The sequence below is a fragment of the Chiloscyllium plagiosum genome, chromosome 49 (genome assembly GCF_004010195.1).
Source record: "Chiloscyllium plagiosum isolate BGI_BamShark_2017 chromosome 49, ASM401019v2, whole genome shotgun sequence".
In the NCBI taxonomy this organism is placed as follows: domain Eukaryota; kingdom Metazoa; phylum Chordata; class Chondrichthyes; order Orectolobiformes; family Hemiscylliidae; genus Chiloscyllium; species Chiloscyllium plagiosum.
Window position 1 is genome coordinate 2,082,862 of NC_057758.1, and position 17,537 is coordinate 2,100,398.

A 17,537-nucleotide genomic window follows, 5' to 3' on the forward strand; every position below is an offset into this window, starting at 1 on the left:
ACAACGAGGACATAAAATTCAAGGCCAATGGCTCTGCAATCTCCTCCCTTGCTTCCCAGAGAATCCTAGGATAAATGCCATCAGGCCCAGGGGTCTTATCTCTTTTCACCCTTTCCAGAATTTCCAACACCTACATACCTTAAAGCCATTAATTCTACTTAATTGTGACTCAGTATTCACTTCGGCAACAATGTCCTGTTCCTGGGTGAATACTGATGAAAAGTATTTATTCAGTGTCTCCCCAATTTCTTCAGCCTCCACACGCAACTTCCCACTACTATCCTTGACTGGACCTATTCCTACCCTAGTCATTCTTTTCTTCCTGACATACCTATAGAAAGCCTTAGGGTTTTCCCTAATCCTACCAACTATGGAACTTTCATGTCCCCTCCTTGCTGCTCTTAGCTCTGTCTTCAGGTTCTTACTGGCTACCTTATAACTCTCAATCGCCCCAATTGAACCTTCACGCCTCATCTTTACATAGTCCGCCCTCTTCCATTTAACAAGGGATTCCAATTCCTGATTAAACCACGGCTCGCTCACAGGAGCCTTTCCTCCCTGCCTAAGTAAGGTACATACTTATCAAGGACACTCAATAGTTGCTCCTTGAACAAGCTCCACATATCAATTACGCCCTTGCCTTGAAGCCGACTTTTCCAAGCCACGCACCTAAGTCATGCCTCACCGCATCATAATTTCCCTGCCCCCAGCTATAACTCTTGCCCTGCAGTGCACACTTATCCCTCTCCATCACTAGAGTAAAAGTCAACGAATTGTGGTCACTGCCCCCAAAGTGCTCACCTACCTCTAATTCTAACACCTGCCCTGGTTCGTTACCCAGAACCAAATCCAGTATGGCCTCACCTCTTGTTGGCCTATCTACATATTGTGTCAGGAAACCCTCCTGCACACATTGGACAAACACTGACCCATCTAACGAACTAGAGCTATAGCTTTCCCAATTAATAGCAGGAAAGTTAAAGTCCCCCATAACAACCACCCTATTACTTTCACTCTTCTCCTGAATCATCCTCGCAATCCTTTCTACGTTTCTAGGACTATTAGGAGGCCTGTAAAAATCTCCTAACAGGGTGAGCTCACCTTTCCTATTCCTAACCTCAGCCCAAACTACCTCAGATGGCGAGTCTTCATCCATCGTCCTTTCCATCGCTGTAATACGATCTTTGACAAGCAATGCCACACCTCCCCCTCTTTTACCCCCACCTCTGACCCTACTAAAACATTTAAATCCTGGAACCTGCAACAGCCAATCCTGTCCCTGTTCTAGCCATGTCTCCGTAATAGCCACAACATCGAAGTCCCAGGTACCAACCCACGCTGCAAGTTCACCTACCTTATTTCGTATACTTATTGCATTGAAGTATACACAGTTGAAGCCACTTTTCTGTTTACAGACACCCTCCTTTAAGATTGATGCCATGTTCCTAACCTCCCTACACTCCAGGTCATGCATCCTAAAGCTACATTCTAGGTTCCCATGCCCCTGCAGAGTTAGCTTAACCCCACCCCCCTCTTAACTCTGAGCTTCCAACCACCTCCCTGAAAGCCTGCCTAACATCTTCAGCGCTCCTCCTACCTATGTCATTGGTGCCAATGTGGACCACGACTTCGGGCTGCTCCCCCTTCCCCTTAAGGACCGAAAAACACGATCACGTACCCTTGCCCCTGGGAGGCAACATACCAAACGTGAGTCTCTCTCGCCCCCACAAAACCGCCTATCTGTGCCCCGAACTATCGAGTCCCCAATTAATATTGCTCTGCTCTTCTCCACCCTTCCCTTCTGAGATACAGGGACAGTGCCTGAGCCCCATTACTTACACTTGGTAAGTCGTCCCCCCACACAAGTATCCAAAACGGTATACTTGTTCCTGAGGGGGTCCCTGCACTGGCTGCTTCCTCCCAGTGTCACCCATCTGTCTGCAATCTTTGGAGTTACTACTTCCCTAAAGCTCCGATCTATGACCCCCTCTGCCTCCCGAATGATCCTAAGTTCATCCCTAAGACATACAAGATAATCAGAGTGTGAGATAGGGTGGACAGGGAGAACCTTTTTACAAGTATGGGAATGGCAAACACGAGGGGACACAACTTTAAAGTGAGGGGAGATAAGTATAAGACAGATGTCAGAGGTAGTTTCTTTACTCAGAGAGTAGTAAGGGTATGGAATGCTCTGCCTGCAACGGTAGTAGATTCGTCAAGTTTAAGTGCAGTTCCGTCGTCATTGGACAGGCAAATAACGTACACGGAATAGGGAAGGTGGGATGGGCTTCAGATTAGTATGACAGGGCGGCGCAACATCGAGGGCCGAAGGGCCTGTACCGCACTGTAATGTTGTATGTTCTATGTTCTATGTAAATCAGAAAGTGTATTGCCGTTATAGATGGTAATATGTGGAATACATAATGGGAGGAAGTAGTGTTTTTTTTTCTAAAATGTGAAAGTGAAGAATTGGCGAAAAATTGTGAAATCGATGGTTGGAGCAATAAATGCGTTCTCTAGTCCAGCAATACTGTTTAGCCTTGGTAATTATGCAGCTGGGAGTAATGCGTACTGTCTTCGAAATGTCAGTTGCAAATCAGCAAACTCAGATGTTAAAGAAATCACATCCTGGGATTAGCCTAACGGTGTGCAAATATGAGGAGAAACCACAAAATCAATATAAGAAACTTGAGCTTCAGTTATCAGTAAATGTATTCGAAGAAATGGCAAAGAAAAAAAAGGCACCAATGAAAGAAAACGTGCATATTTTTAGTTCAGCTGAATTACAACAGAAAGAACAAGAACTTAAACAGTTGCATAGGTAGATGAAGTATCTGAGTGTATCTCAGAATGCTGCGACCGTAAAACTAAAGTCTTGGTGAGGAACTGGGAAGTATCACTGATTTAATCTGACGCAAAAACATGTGCAGAATTTCATCAAGTTGTATTATCAGTGGTTTATAAAAAGGAGTTGCGTGTCCCTAGAGCTGTTGGAAAGAAAAGAAAAAAGAGATTACCTCTGAACTGTGCACTGTCTCACTTCCAGTAGAATGCCATGCTGAAGTTAAGTATACATATCTCGACAGTTATTCTGCCATGAGAAGTTGCACACGACGCATCTACAACATATTGAGATAATTGTGAAAAACACTTTTCTTGGAGCAAAGGCATTCAAGTTGCTTAAATAGACTGAGATCAGGTCTTAGAACAAAAAAGGAGTAATCCCACATTGCTGTGACATTAGATGGCATCTTCGGACAACTGAAATAAATGCCATATCAGAGCAAAATGCTACATCAGAGGTGACAGAAGCAAGTGAGATTGAAGAACAGCTTCAAGCAAGCAAAGTAGTCGAAGGAAAAAGTACCTTAGAGAGTGTCAATGCAACCGAAGACGAACCTATGCTGGTGAAATGCGTAGGAGTGGGGAAAACATGGAAGAGAGATGAGGCCAAGCAACAACCAACAGCGTGTTACCTGGGGCTTGTGTGTGCAGATGTTTTAAAACGTACACAGGAACATGGCCAATAAGTTACCAAAACACATCAGTGAGACACAGGAATTGTACATGTTAGAAGATAGTCTCGATCAGCAATTCTAGGAATACTTCGTGATAGTGCGATGACTCAAGAAAACATTGAGATTGTCGATTCTACAGACAGCATCCTTCATAAAAGAAATTCCAGCAGAAAATTGTTGTCTGCGGCAGTGGCAAAGATAATGTTTTGTCGGTGGAATGCACTGTTTGCGGCGTTGACCGCTTATGAAAACTCGGCATCTGAAAGTATGTCTTACAGGCTTTCCACATACGTGTGGAAATAAAAATAACAATGACCGTGTAGAGCATAAATTCAGCGATAAGGAAAGCACATTTGTAGCAGGATTGGAGACTTATAACTGCATTCGTAACAAAGCATAGCTAGATGAAGTTGTGTCACATGCAGTTTTAATTCTGAAATACGTTTTTCATAGAACAAATTTTGTCGTAAGATTTATAGAGCTAACTATTTGTAGAGCTACGTGTCTGTTCTCACAACTTGCTATCTGATTGCCAAATTTCATCAGATAAATGTGAAACACAAGTTGTTAAAATTTCCAGCATTTGAAATTTACTACATATCTCAGGAGGGCATGTGAATTTCAAAGATTATTGGCAGTCTCTATTGATGAATTGTTAGACAAACATCTCACTGAAATAAACACAAAGAAATAAGTACATCTGGCATAATCTGTGGGAAGAAGTTAGAATTTAGGTTTCCAGTCATTCCATAGGTTGTTCCCAGTGATGAATCCCTGGACTCAGATCTTTAACTTCGCTTTCATCCCACAAATCCTGACAGACCTGCTTCGATTCTGTAGAATTTTCTGTTTCAGTTACAGATTGGCAGATTTGGAATTCTTTGTGTTATTTTTGAATCTCACTGAACATTGGAGGAGAAATATGTGAGGTGATTTGTGCGCTGTGAATATGGACTCCAGCAAAGACATGTGATAGATTTTATATGATTTGTGTATACTGATCATGCTCATTTGGAATATGCAGCTTTACCAGGAACGTGAAGTCGAAGTAGTGGATGAAGTCTGAAAGAAGAATGAGTAGCAACATTGAAAGTGGGTTGGTATGTGGTGACTCAGTATTTAGCGCTGCTGCTTCACAGCACTAATGGGATTTGGGGTCAATTCTAGACTCTGGCCACCTGTTTATTGAAGTTTGCACATTATCGCCGTGTCAGCATGGTTTCTGTGTGTTATCTGGTTTCGTTCCACAGACCAAAAATGCGTAAGTTAGGTGCATTAGCCACGGGACATGAATGAGAACGGGAGATCAGGCTGGAATGCTCTTCAGCAAAACACTTGTTGGGCTGGATGGCGTCTTTACACATTGTAAAGATTTTATGGAAATACAGACTTTAATACTAATTTAAAAAACATTTAAAGTGATCGTAAATTGATATTTCACTCTATTATTTTGGTCTGCTCTTAACTTTATCTGAGTTCGTGTGAAAATACATTTGTTGAAAACCGAAGTCATAGTCTGAATCCCATTTGTTGGGCAACAGAGACAGCGAAATTGTTTTTTGTCTGTGTAATTAAATTTTGCAACATAATTGAGCATAAAATTAGAGAACAAAACGAGGAATGAAATGATTGTTTTACTTCGATTTTCATTTCAGCGTCAAGATCATTTTTGTTTTTCCCAGGACCACGAAGTTCCCTCCAGATTCGTTTGGCTGCTGTAGTGCTGCTGACGATCAGATTATTAAATACCTAAAAGCAAGCTATCGAAAGCAGAGGTGTCATCAGACTGTCAATACACTTACGCACTGTGAAAAAGGTTGAAGTGAAATAATCTGGTCTCCGTTTGTAAACCCATGGTACATTGCCAATTAATGTTGAAAGAAGAAAGGACCTCAAGAAACTGATGATGCTCACCCAAAACAAATCGCAAAAACAAAATTATTGTAGCAGTATTTTGCTTTAAGTGTCTGGCAACGGATGGCTACAAAACGATCACGGGCAACTGGGAAACAGTTACAACAATTGAGGGCTGCAAGGCACAAGACGATTTTTGTGTAATTAACTGGTTAGTCATTGGTGAAAAAAATGTAATTAATTTGATTCAGTAAAACATTGAAAATGATGAGCTGTGGTCCGCTGTTGACATTGTCATTCTGAGAAATATAGACGGGAAGTCCACAGTTCCACCGTTTCAGGACCACAATCGCCGTTAAGATGACTGTAGGAAATCGAATTAAAGCTCAACAACTTCGTGCAAAAGTTATTCTTCCAATGCTCGCCCAATTAACAAAAAGTAGCTTTATATGGTTTAAGTTTGTGTTAGCTGTACCGTCGTTGTAAAAGAGTGATTGCCTTTGTGCAGAGCAAGGCAATGCAATATTTCGGGACAACCAAGTTAAAGTTTGAGAAACATGATGGTTTATAAAAGACGGCAATAAATGGAATAATTCGAGTCAAACAAAACACAGGTATGCAATAAAATAGAACATTTTCCTTGTCAGACGCTGTCAGGTCATAACTAATAAAACCAGGGGTATTATTTCTATTTTTAGGCGATATTATGTATTGAAATAAAACTGTTAATGTGTGCAGTGCTTAAATACACTATCATGTTATTTTAAAACTTGACATGACAACAAAGTTGATTTGGAACGTTCTTATTGAAATTAATCCGGAGTTCTCAAAACTATCATTTAACTTCACTGACACATAGCTCCAAAGTAGTGGTGTGAACTTTAATAATGCTTTGTCTTTCATTAGAATTGAATGCATTTCACAATTAATACATTTAAGAGGATATTAAACAAAGAGGATTGAGATAATATTTTAGATGTTTACTCTACAAACAGTAGATTACCAAACAGAATAATGCAGCAAAGCCTTTTACTACAGCCAGACTGAGTGTAGGCTCTGACTGAAAAAAAATTGTAATCGTAAGCAAATGGTGATCTACATAGCATTACGTGTGTTTTGTTATTTAATCAGTTCAGCTTTCAACGCTACCTCAAATTCACCCGATGGTTCATTCCTCACCTGTTCATTTCTCTCCCTATTCAATTCGCTGCAGTCTCCAGGAGGCAACTGCTGTTAAGGAAAGAAGAAATATTTCGAAAGTATAGTTGCATAGTAACTGATTCAATTTTGATGGACGTATTCATGCTTTGATTATATTAGTAGACTAGACTGTGGTGAAATAAATAAAATCAAGATTGACATTGATTTAAATCGAGCTCTTTTTTGTAAACTGTAACTATATAGAATTGTTAATGTTCCTATTTTGCATACAACGTGTTCAACAATTTTGGTCTGATTTTCTAATAAATGTAATGAGAGAGTTACGCAGTTGAAGATGGCAGGGTTAAACGGTACTCTTTTAAAGACTCTTTGTGGTGTTGCGACAGATTTAATGCAGAAAACAAATGCACAGATTCGGAGTTTCTAATACGCTCCAAATAGCAATTTACCAGGAACAGTTAAGCTGAGTTTTTTGATTTCTTAAAATTATTATTATTCAGTAATCATAGCCGATCCTCAATTGCCCTTAAGACGTTGTTGATGAGATGCTTTTCTGGATCTACTAGTGTTGACCAACGATGGTAGGGAGTAAATGCAAGGATTTTGTCCAAAGACTGTGAAAGAACGTTTGTGTATTTCCGGATCAGGGTGATGAGTGATTTGAAGTTGAATGTGCAGGTGGTGATGTTCTTAAGCACCTGCTTCGTTTGTCCTTCTGGATGGAAGTTGTCGTGGGTGTGGAAGATGCTGTGTGAGCATCTTTGGTCAATTTCTATATGTGAGAAACAGGACTCACAATTCAATCAGCCTGAGACAAAGCCTTGGAAAGAAGAACAATTTATAACAGCCTTGCATGACCGGACGCCTCTGCAATCAAGCAGAAATGCGCGCCAAAACAGAGCCTGTTAGCTTTCTTATTCAGTTTACATGTTGCAGAATCATGCCTCCCTTTTCCCGTCCTATCATAAGCCGATTACCTCACTTGTCAGTTATTTTCTTATCTGGCCATCCTGCTGTCCTTGTCTGCACTTTTTGTTCCTTTTTTGTTATAGCTTGTTCTTTTATCCAGTTTCTCTTATCATACTATAAGCTTTATTGTAAAATGCCCTTGCTGCTTCTTTTTGTGGTCAGCTACAAACCTTCATAGTTATTTCCTAGCTTAAAACTATTTTCTTTAAAAGACCCTCTATACTCATTCAAGTCTTAGCCTTAGGTATGCTACATGCTACAAGAATTCCGTGACCGTTTGTATAATGTTCCGCTTCCCTTCCCCTACTACACCCCCTCCCCCACCTGCAAAAACGACATTTCTAATCTCTCACAATTCCTCCTTTTTCTTTTTCTCTAACTGTTGTTTCTGCACTTACTTCGTCTCCTTTAATTCATTTTCTTATGTTCTGCCCTCTTAACCTTTTGGCGATGAGGTTCACAATCTTACAGTTTACACGTGTGTTGTTCGTCCCTCGAACTCTAGAAGCATTCTTTGACTTTCTCTTTGTTGCATATCACCTGCTGATTGTAAAAGCATCTGATGATTTATTTGGGTTCCTTCCACAAGGGATGTCATCAGTAGGCTCATTACCCATTTTAGGACATTGAACCCTACCACTGGACCCACTAATATCAATAATCCATAGATAGCTATATTGACTAACCACCTTCCCCAACCAGTCAATCCCCAATTCACCCATTTCCTTTTTCGTTCCAGTACCGATTACCGGCCTCCCTTACCTTGATGATTTTGTCTCACACATATTTGCAGATATCAGTAATGTTAAAAGAGACCTCAGGTATGTACGTACAACATTCCTCTCCAATTAGTGCACAGGTACCACCCTTCTCTGCTAGAGTATAGTCCAGAGCCATCCTGTTGTGAAGATTCGTTAGCCTAGTGGCAATCATTTTGGTCGTTATGGCTGCAACTTGGGATTGGGTTTCAGCCAACGCATCAGCAGTATTGTGGGCCAACTCTTCCAGGGAAGCCACTAACTTTTGTATTTCTACTCCTGCTCGAGTGGTCCCATACATAGGTATCAAAGTCCAGAGGAGGCGGTCTCGTTCAGTTACTTTCCGAGTTACTCGCATTCCTCCCTGTTTATTCCGAAGTATTTTTGGGCCTCTCTTTAACAGCCTCAAGTAGGGAATTATATATGCGAGGTAGCAGCAGCCACTCCAGCCTTTCTGGCTTTGAGGCAGTATTTGATCAACATCATAACATGCATGCATTCCTATACATTCAGTCACGCGAATGTATTTCGCCCCGGGAATAAATGGATAGGCCTTCAGGCCGCATACCCAATATGTTCCGTTTAATATTTGGTAAAAGGTTGTGGCTGAGGCTTGGCTGGTGTAGACACAAGATGATTTTCCTAATTGGAAGGGTGCGGTATCATTCTGATTACATCATTCTGATTACAGAAACAAGTGGTATTTACTGCTCCTTTCGGGGGGAAACTCTAAGGCCATCAATAGCACCCAGAGTTTTCGGGACTGGTCGAGGGAACCAACCCGCAGTTATAATTACCCCTTTCAAATCTCCAAGTCGTATCATTTGAGCACGAGTCAAATTGTTGTACATCGTACACTTCTCTTTTGGTAAGTGGTATTACCGTGAGAGGAATTCCGGATTTCCCATGGTGTGGGATCTCAGCACATACCGAACAGTCGGTATGTCCCTTTAGTTTAGCATAATTCTGACATAAAGCGGTAAAATGATTTTTCCCACACCCCCCCACCCCCCACCCCGGCAGCTGGCGCCAATATTATCGTGACAATATAAAATTGACCATTCATTTCAGCTCACAACCCTATCTGTCTATTCCATAACACTTTAAATACCAGGGAGGAAGGAGTCCATGCAACACTTACAATTGTTTTGGGATACAGTTTTTTAACCAATCCTTAATAGTCTCTTATCTCAGTCCATTCTTTTTGCTCAGCTTGATTTTCAGAGGGTTGTCTGTAGGATGTGCGTGCCATTCTGCCGGAGGGGAAGGAGCGTCCACCGGGCCCTTAGCACAAGTGTGATGACTCCGCCCTTTTTCAGCAGTTCGGACGGCTGTTTCAGCAGTCAGTAGGAACGGTCCCTCCCAGCTTGGGTGCAGATTAGTATCTTTCCAGGTCTTTATCAGGACCCAATCACCCGTTTGTATCCGATGTACTGCGAACTCAAGTGGAGGTGTCTGGGTCAACAGACCCTTCTTTCGAAGGACATACAAAGAAGAGCCGAGCGCCACAATATAGTTCTTTAAAAACTTATCATTGAACTCTACAGTTAGTAATTCCCCCCTTCCATACAAGAAAGGTAATCCAAACATCATCTCATAAGGAGATAGGCCTATATCACGTCTAGGCGCAGTCCTAATGCGTACTAACGCGATAGGTAAACATTTTATCCATGGTAGTCGAGTATCTAGGACTAGATTAGACAATTGCTTCTTTAAGGTTTGATTCATTAGTTCCACCCGTCCAGAGGAAGGCAGATGACAAGGGGTGTGGAATTCCCAAGAGATTTCTAATCCCGCCATTACCTCTTGTAGGATCTTAGAGGTAAAATAGCTACCTTGGTCTGAATCTATACTTTCCACCAGTCCATATCCAGGAATTATATGTTCTAAAAGAGTTTTCACTACTCCCTTCGAGGTAGCTGAGGACATTGGAAATGCCTCCACCCACCCAGTTCGGTGATCCATTAGGCGTAATAAGTACTTTTGTTTCCCTAGTGGGGGTAATTCTATGTAATCTACCTGTATTCTTTGAAAAGGTGTTACCCCAGGGTTTCTTCCACCTCTTACACCCCCCCCCCCCGTTACTTTCTTATTAATCTTTTGGCAAGTCGGGCATCCTGCTCATACCTGCTTGGCTAATGTGTATATCCCTTTACATCCGTACTTCCTTAACACTGTGTCACACATAGCTTGGGAGCACCAATGACTGCCTTGGTGCAAGGTGGTTATGATGTTTCTCATGACTGGTTTACTTAATAACTCCCTTCCATCCGGAAAATACATATTCCTTGGGTTGTCTTATCCATCGTTATAGTTGCTGCACTATCCTCCACCCCAATTCCCCAACCGTGGGGAAAGGATGGAGTGCAATCATTCTATCAATTCTTTACATGGTCTCATATACTTCTGTAAGATATCCCTTAGCCTCCAGCGTTCAAAAGAAAAAAAAATGCCTATCTTGTCCAGAGTCTCCCGTAACTCAGAAACTTGAGTCCTGGCAACATCCGTTGTATGTTTCTGCTGCACTCTTTTCACATTAATGACATCCTTCCGATAGCAAGGCAGCCAGAACCGAACACAATACACCAAGCACGTCCTCATCAACGTCCTGTATAGCTGCAACATAACTTCCCAACTTCCTTACTCAATGCCATTGCTTATGAAAGCTAGGGTGCCAAAAGCCACTTTCACTGCTCTCTGTACCTGCGAGTCCACTTTCAGCAGACTGCATACTTGAACCCCAAGTTCCATCAGTTGCTCTAAACTTCTTTAGGTACTACCATTTACCAAGCAACTCCTACTTTGATTTGAATTCCCGAAGTGCAAGACCTCAAACTTATCTGTTTAAACTACATTTTCCATCTTTCAGCCGGCTTCCCCAGTTGATCCAATTCCTGCTCCAATTTCTGATAATCTTCCTCACAGTCCACGAAACCTCCTATTTTAGTGTGATCTGAAAATGTCTTAATCATGCCTTGTACAATTCTCATACAGAGCATTTCCAAAGATAACAAACATCAAGAGGCCCGGAACCGATTGCAAATGCACTCGACTATTCAAAGGCCACCAGTCTGGTAAGAACCCTTCCACTGTTGCTTTCTGCTTCCTATCATCAAAATAATTGTGTGTCTGATTTGCCATCTCCCTGGATTCCAAGCAATCAAAACCTTCAGAGCAGTCTCCGAAGTGGTTCCTTTTCAAACAATTTACTGAAATCCATAAAGACTCTGTGTCTACACTCTTCCCTCCTCAAGCAGACAGAGTATGTTTCAGAAAACAGAGAACAGTCATGCGCAGTACAGATCCTTTAGGCCTCGATGTTGTGCTGTCATTTTATCTTACTCTCAGATCAAGCTAACTGGCATATCCTTCAATTTACATTCATCCATTTGCCAGTCGAACTGTCGCTTAAACCTGACTCCAAAACCATTGCAGGCAGTGCATTCCACCCAGCCACCACTCTCTGTGTAAAGAAACAACCTCTGAAATCTCCGCTGAACCTTCCTCCAATCACCTTATAATTATGTCCGATCGTGATAGCCATTTTCCAACCTGGTAAAAGTATCTGTCTATCCACTATATCTATGACTCTCATCATCTCGCACATCTGTATCAAGTCGCCTCTCATTCTTATTTGCTCCAGTAAGAAACGCTCTCATTCCCTCAGCCTTTCTTCATCAGAACAACACTGCATTCCAGCCAGTATCCCGGTAAATCTCCCGTCTATTCTCTTTAGAGTTTCCACAAACTTCCGATAATGAGGCGACCAGAAGAGAACATAATATTCCAGATTTAACCAGGGTTTGACGGAGCCCTAGCATAACTTTGCGTCTTTCAAACACACTCCCCCGCAAATGAAAGCCAGCACACCTTATGCCTTGTCCACAACCCCATCAACTTGGACGGCAAAATTGAGGGACCTATGGTCGTTGACTCCAAGATCCTTTACTTCACACTGCTGACAATCCTTCCTTTGACCCTATATTCTGCAACATATTTGACAATCGAAAATGAATCACTTCACACATTTCCAGGTTGAACTCCATCTGCCACATCTCAGCCCAGGTGTGCTGAGTACCATTGCATCATGCAACATCCCTCCACTGTATCCAGGACTCCACCATCGACAAACTTACTAACATATTTTTCCACTTCGTCTTCCAAGTCATTTCTAAAAATCCCAAAAAGATTAGGTCCCAGAACAGATCTCTGCGTAACACCACTTGTTACTGAGGTCTAGCCTGAATACTTTCCATCAGCAACTACACTCTGTCTTCTATGGACCAGCCAATTATGTATCCAGACAAACAGAAATCCCTGTATCTAATGCGTCCTTACTTTCTGACTGAGTCTACCATTGGGAATCTTCTAAAATGCCTTGCCAAAATCCATGTGCACCACATCAACTGTGTGTACCTGCATCAATATATTTTGTCACTTTCTCAAACAATTCAATTAGCCTTGTGAAGAACAATACCCCTCATAATGTCATACTGCCTATCTTAACCAAGATATTGTTTTCCCACTAATCATAAATCATAAATCCTGTTTCTCAGAGTCTTCTCCAGTAATTTGTGTAAGACTATCTTGGTGATAATTCCCACGGTTATATCTATTCATTTTCTTGAATGATGGAATGGCATTTGCCACCTTCCAATCATCTGGTATTATTCCAGCGGACTGTGAGGAGGTAAATATCATCACCAAAGGAGCAGCAATCTCTTCCCTCTCTTTTCGTAGTAACCTTGAGTATGCCCCGTCTGACACAGAAGAGGTATCTACTGTCATGTTATTTTTTTCAAAATTTTCAGCACATGCTCCTTCTTAACATTAACCTTCATCAGCCTGTTTCACGGTGTATTCAGAAATGATAAGTGTGTCTCACTACTGCAGCAACGTATTCATTAAGGACTCCCTGACCTCATCCAACTCCAGGCACATCTTCCCTCCACTATCCCTTATCAACCCTACCCTTGCCCGCCATCTTGTTTGTCAGATGAGCATTGAATACTTAATGCTATCTGCTAATGCTTTTCATACGCCCTTATAGTTTTCCTAATTCCTTTCTTCATTTACTTCCTGGCGAATGTGTAGCCTTCAAGTCTGATATTTGCTTCCTCAAACTTAAGTACGCTTTCTTCTTCCTGGCGAATGTGTAACCCTCAAGTCTGAAAATTGCTGCCTCAACCTTAATTAAGCTTTCTTCTTCCTCGTGACCAAATACTTCACATCTCTTGTCATCCAAGGTCCCGTCGTGCTACAATCTCTTCCTTCCCTAAGTGGAAAAATCCTATTCAGCACTCGCAGCAAGTGTTCCCTAAACAACCTCCACATGTTTGTCGTACATTTCCTTGAGAATATCTGTTCCCAGTTTATGCTGCGCAGTTCCTTCCGAATGGCATTGCAATTCCCCCTCCCATTAAATATTTTCCCATGCCATCAGCTTTTATCCCGCTCCATGACTAAAGCAACTGTCAGGGAGCTGTTATCACTATGACTGAAATGCTGTCCCACCGAAATATCTGTTCACTTCAAAGAACTCAAACAAATTTATGAGCCATGATCTCCAAAGCAGAAAGCCATGCTAATTGTTCCCAGTCAAACCCTGCCTTTTTGAAAGGGTGCAAATCTTATCATTTCAAAGATTCTCATGTCAATTACGTACAACAGATGTTAGACTTACTCGTCGATAGTTCCAAGATTTTTCTTTGCAGACATTCTTAAATAAGGGCACGGCATTCACTCTGCGCCAGGCTTCCGGGACGCTACCCGTGGCTAAAAATAATGCAAAAATATCAGCTGGGACCGTCGCAATTTCTCACAGTATCTTTGAATATATCTGGTCAGGACCTGGGGATTTATTCACTGCCATACATTCTAATACATTCAACACCAACTCGAATGTGTTATGGGATGTATCCAGGATATGATCACTATCATCATACTTCATGTCTTTCACCACAGTAAACACAGAGCAGAAATATTTATTGAAGACTGCGGTTCTACACATACTTCTTCCTTCAATATATTTAAAAAACGTCTTTGATTTCACCCTAATCTTCGCAGCCAAGCTACCACCTGCCCTCTCATGCTTTCCTCCTTCAGTATTCTCCTGCTTGAAACTCTACCTCGAAGGATTCTCTTGAAGCAGCGCCTGAGTCATTCCTCTTCCTATTTTTCTGATAAAAGTCTCAAAATCTCTTGGCAACCAGAGTTCACTGTTCCTGTCAACCCTGCCAACCCTTATTGGTACATGACGATCTTGAACTATAACTGTCTCACTTTCGAAGGACTCTCTCTGGCTCGAAGTCCTTTTGCCTGCAAAGAAACTACTCGAACTACTCCCTGCAAGCTCCTGTCTAATTCCATTTAAAAAATTACCTTGCCCCAGTTTAGACCATGAAACGGTCGAACTTCATCGCTACTTTAAAACTCATAGAACTATGGTCACTTCTCCAATGATCCTTTCCCTCTGCCTCCTCGGTCATCAGCATTGCTCGATTTGCCAAGAGGAAATGAAGGTCTGCATGTTACCGAATTTATCTATCTGAAAAGATATTGGATACTCCATTATGTGTATGAACGATGAGAGACTAAGTGGCAGATTTGAGCATCGTTGACATCGTCAAGGTGTAGAAGCTAGAAAAAAAGACACTGAACGGCCTGAATGAAGGTGTTTAAACTGGGCCAGATGGATTACAAAGAGTTCTAAAGGAAATAGCTGAAGAGAAATCAGCATTGTTCGTGGTCCTCTCTCAGGAATCGCTGGAGTCAGACACAGCCTAAGAGTGCTAGAAAATCGCAAATGTGCCCCCTCCCCCCTTTTAAAAAAGAGAACAATGCAAAAGACATAAGATTACGACACGATTAGCCTTATTCCGGTCGTAGATAAAACCCTGAAGTCCCTTGGGAAGATATAGATTCCTGAATATTTGAAGATGCACGGTAAAATAGGATAAAGTCAGCATACTTTCACCAAGGGGAAGTCATGCCAGACAAATATGACATTGAGGAAGGAGTGCCGATGTTCGGCTCAGGGGAGACAATGGATATCAACTTTCTGTCCTACAGAATGTGCCACACAAGAAGCTTCTGAGTAAAATAATGGCCTATGACGTTACAGGCAAAGCATTTGCATGAATACATGTCTGGCAGAAATCAGAGGATGGGGATAAAATGATCTTTCTCTGAATGGCAACCAGTGACCAATAATATTCCACAAGGGTCAGTGTTGGGATCACAACTTTTCATTTGTCTATTAATTATCTAAACGAAGGATTTCAGGATATTCTGGCCACGTTTGTAGATGATAGAATGATAGTTAATGGGGAAGGTAGCATAGAGGAGGCGGAGAGGCTGCAGATAGGCTTGGACGGGTTAGGAAGTTGGGCAAAGAAGTGGAAGATGCTATAGTATGTGGAAGTGTGAGGTCATGCAATTCGGTCGGACGAATAGAGGCATGGACTATTTTCTAAACGGTGAGATAATTCAGAAGTTTGAAGTGAAAAGAGACTAGGGAATTGTAGTTCTGGATGACTTGAGCATAAATTCAGGGCTCTAACGCTGAGGTTTTAGAAAGCTCTGCTCCTCTCACATTTACAGTACATGTGCAGTATTGGGCAGGAAACCTCATGAAAGTTCTTCTGGCCCTGGACCGTGGTCAGTTAAAGTTCTCACGAATGGTCCCAGGAAACGAAAGCTTAACATATCAGGAACGTTTGAGAACTCTAAGGCTGTATTCGATGTTGTTTAACAGGATGAGGGAAAATCCAGTCGAAACTTACAGCATACTGAACAGTGTTGACAGTTTCGATTTTTCGATTAAGTGGAAGATGTTTCTATTGGTAGGAGAGATTAGAACCGGAGGCCACAACGTTCGGGTAAAGGGAGCACATTTTATAACAGACACAAGTAAAAACTTCTTCAGTCAGAAAGTGGTAAATCAATAGAATTCACTGTTATGGAATACTCTGGGACGCGGGTATTTAAATATACAGAGATAGATAGTTATTGATTGTCAATAGGACCAAGAGTTACGGGGAGATTGCAGCACTAGGGTCCCAGGTTCAATTTCAGCCTCGGGAAACTGTCTGGAGTTTGCACATTCTCCCCGTTGTTACGTGGGTTCCCTCCGGGTTCTCCCGTTCCTCCCTGAGTCCAAAGATGTGCAGGCCAGGTGAATTGGCCATGCGAAATTACCCATAGTGTTAGGTGCATTAGTCAGAGAAAAATGTGTCTTGGGTGGGTTACTCGTCGGAGGGTCGGTCTGGACTTGTTACGCCGAAGGGCCTATTTCCACGCTGTAGAGATTTTTGTGCAATCTATGTATATGGCCGCTCGGCCCTCTATTTTGCGCCGACCTGTGAACTATTCTCACCTCGTCCCCCTACATTATCCTTCAGCATCCATGTGATTATCTAAGGATTGTTTCAATCTCCCAAATATGGCGGAGATGACTACATTAGCAGGTAGGGCATTCCACACCCTTACAACTCTCTGCATAAAGAATCTGACTCTGTCATATGTCTTAAATCACCCATCAATTTGTAGTTATGCCCCCTCGTACAAGTTGACGAGATGATCCGAGGAAAAATACTTTCACTGTCTACCCTATCTAATCCTATGATCATTTTGTATGTCTCTATCAAATCACATCTTAGCCTTCTTGTTTCCAATAAGAACAGACTCAAGTCTCTCAGTCTTTTCTCATAAGACCTTCCCTCCAGACCAGACAACATTTTGGTAAATCTCCTCTGCACCATGTCCAATGCTCCACATCATTCCCGAAATATGGCGACCAGAACTGTACACAATATTCCAAGTGACACCACACTAATGTTTTGTATAGTTGCAGCATGATATTGCAGCTCCGGAACTCAAAGCCTCTACAAATGAAACCTATTGCAGCTCCGGAACTCAAAGCCTCTACAAATGAAACCGAACACACCATATGGCTTTTTAACAGCACTATCAACCTGGGTGGAAACTTTCAGGGATCTAGGTAATTGGAGTCTGCACATCCACAATACCAATAATCTTTCCATTGACCCAGTACTCTGCCTTCCTGTTATTCTTCCAAAGTGCTTCACCTCACATTTAGTGCATTGAACTCCATTTGCCATCTCTCATCCCAATTCTGCAGTTTATCCAAGACCCTCTGAAACCTGTAACAATCTTCCAATCTGTCCACTACTCCACTGACTTTAGTGTCGTCTGCAAATTTACTAATCCATCCACCTACGTCTGCGTCTAAGTCATTTATTAAAATGACAAACAT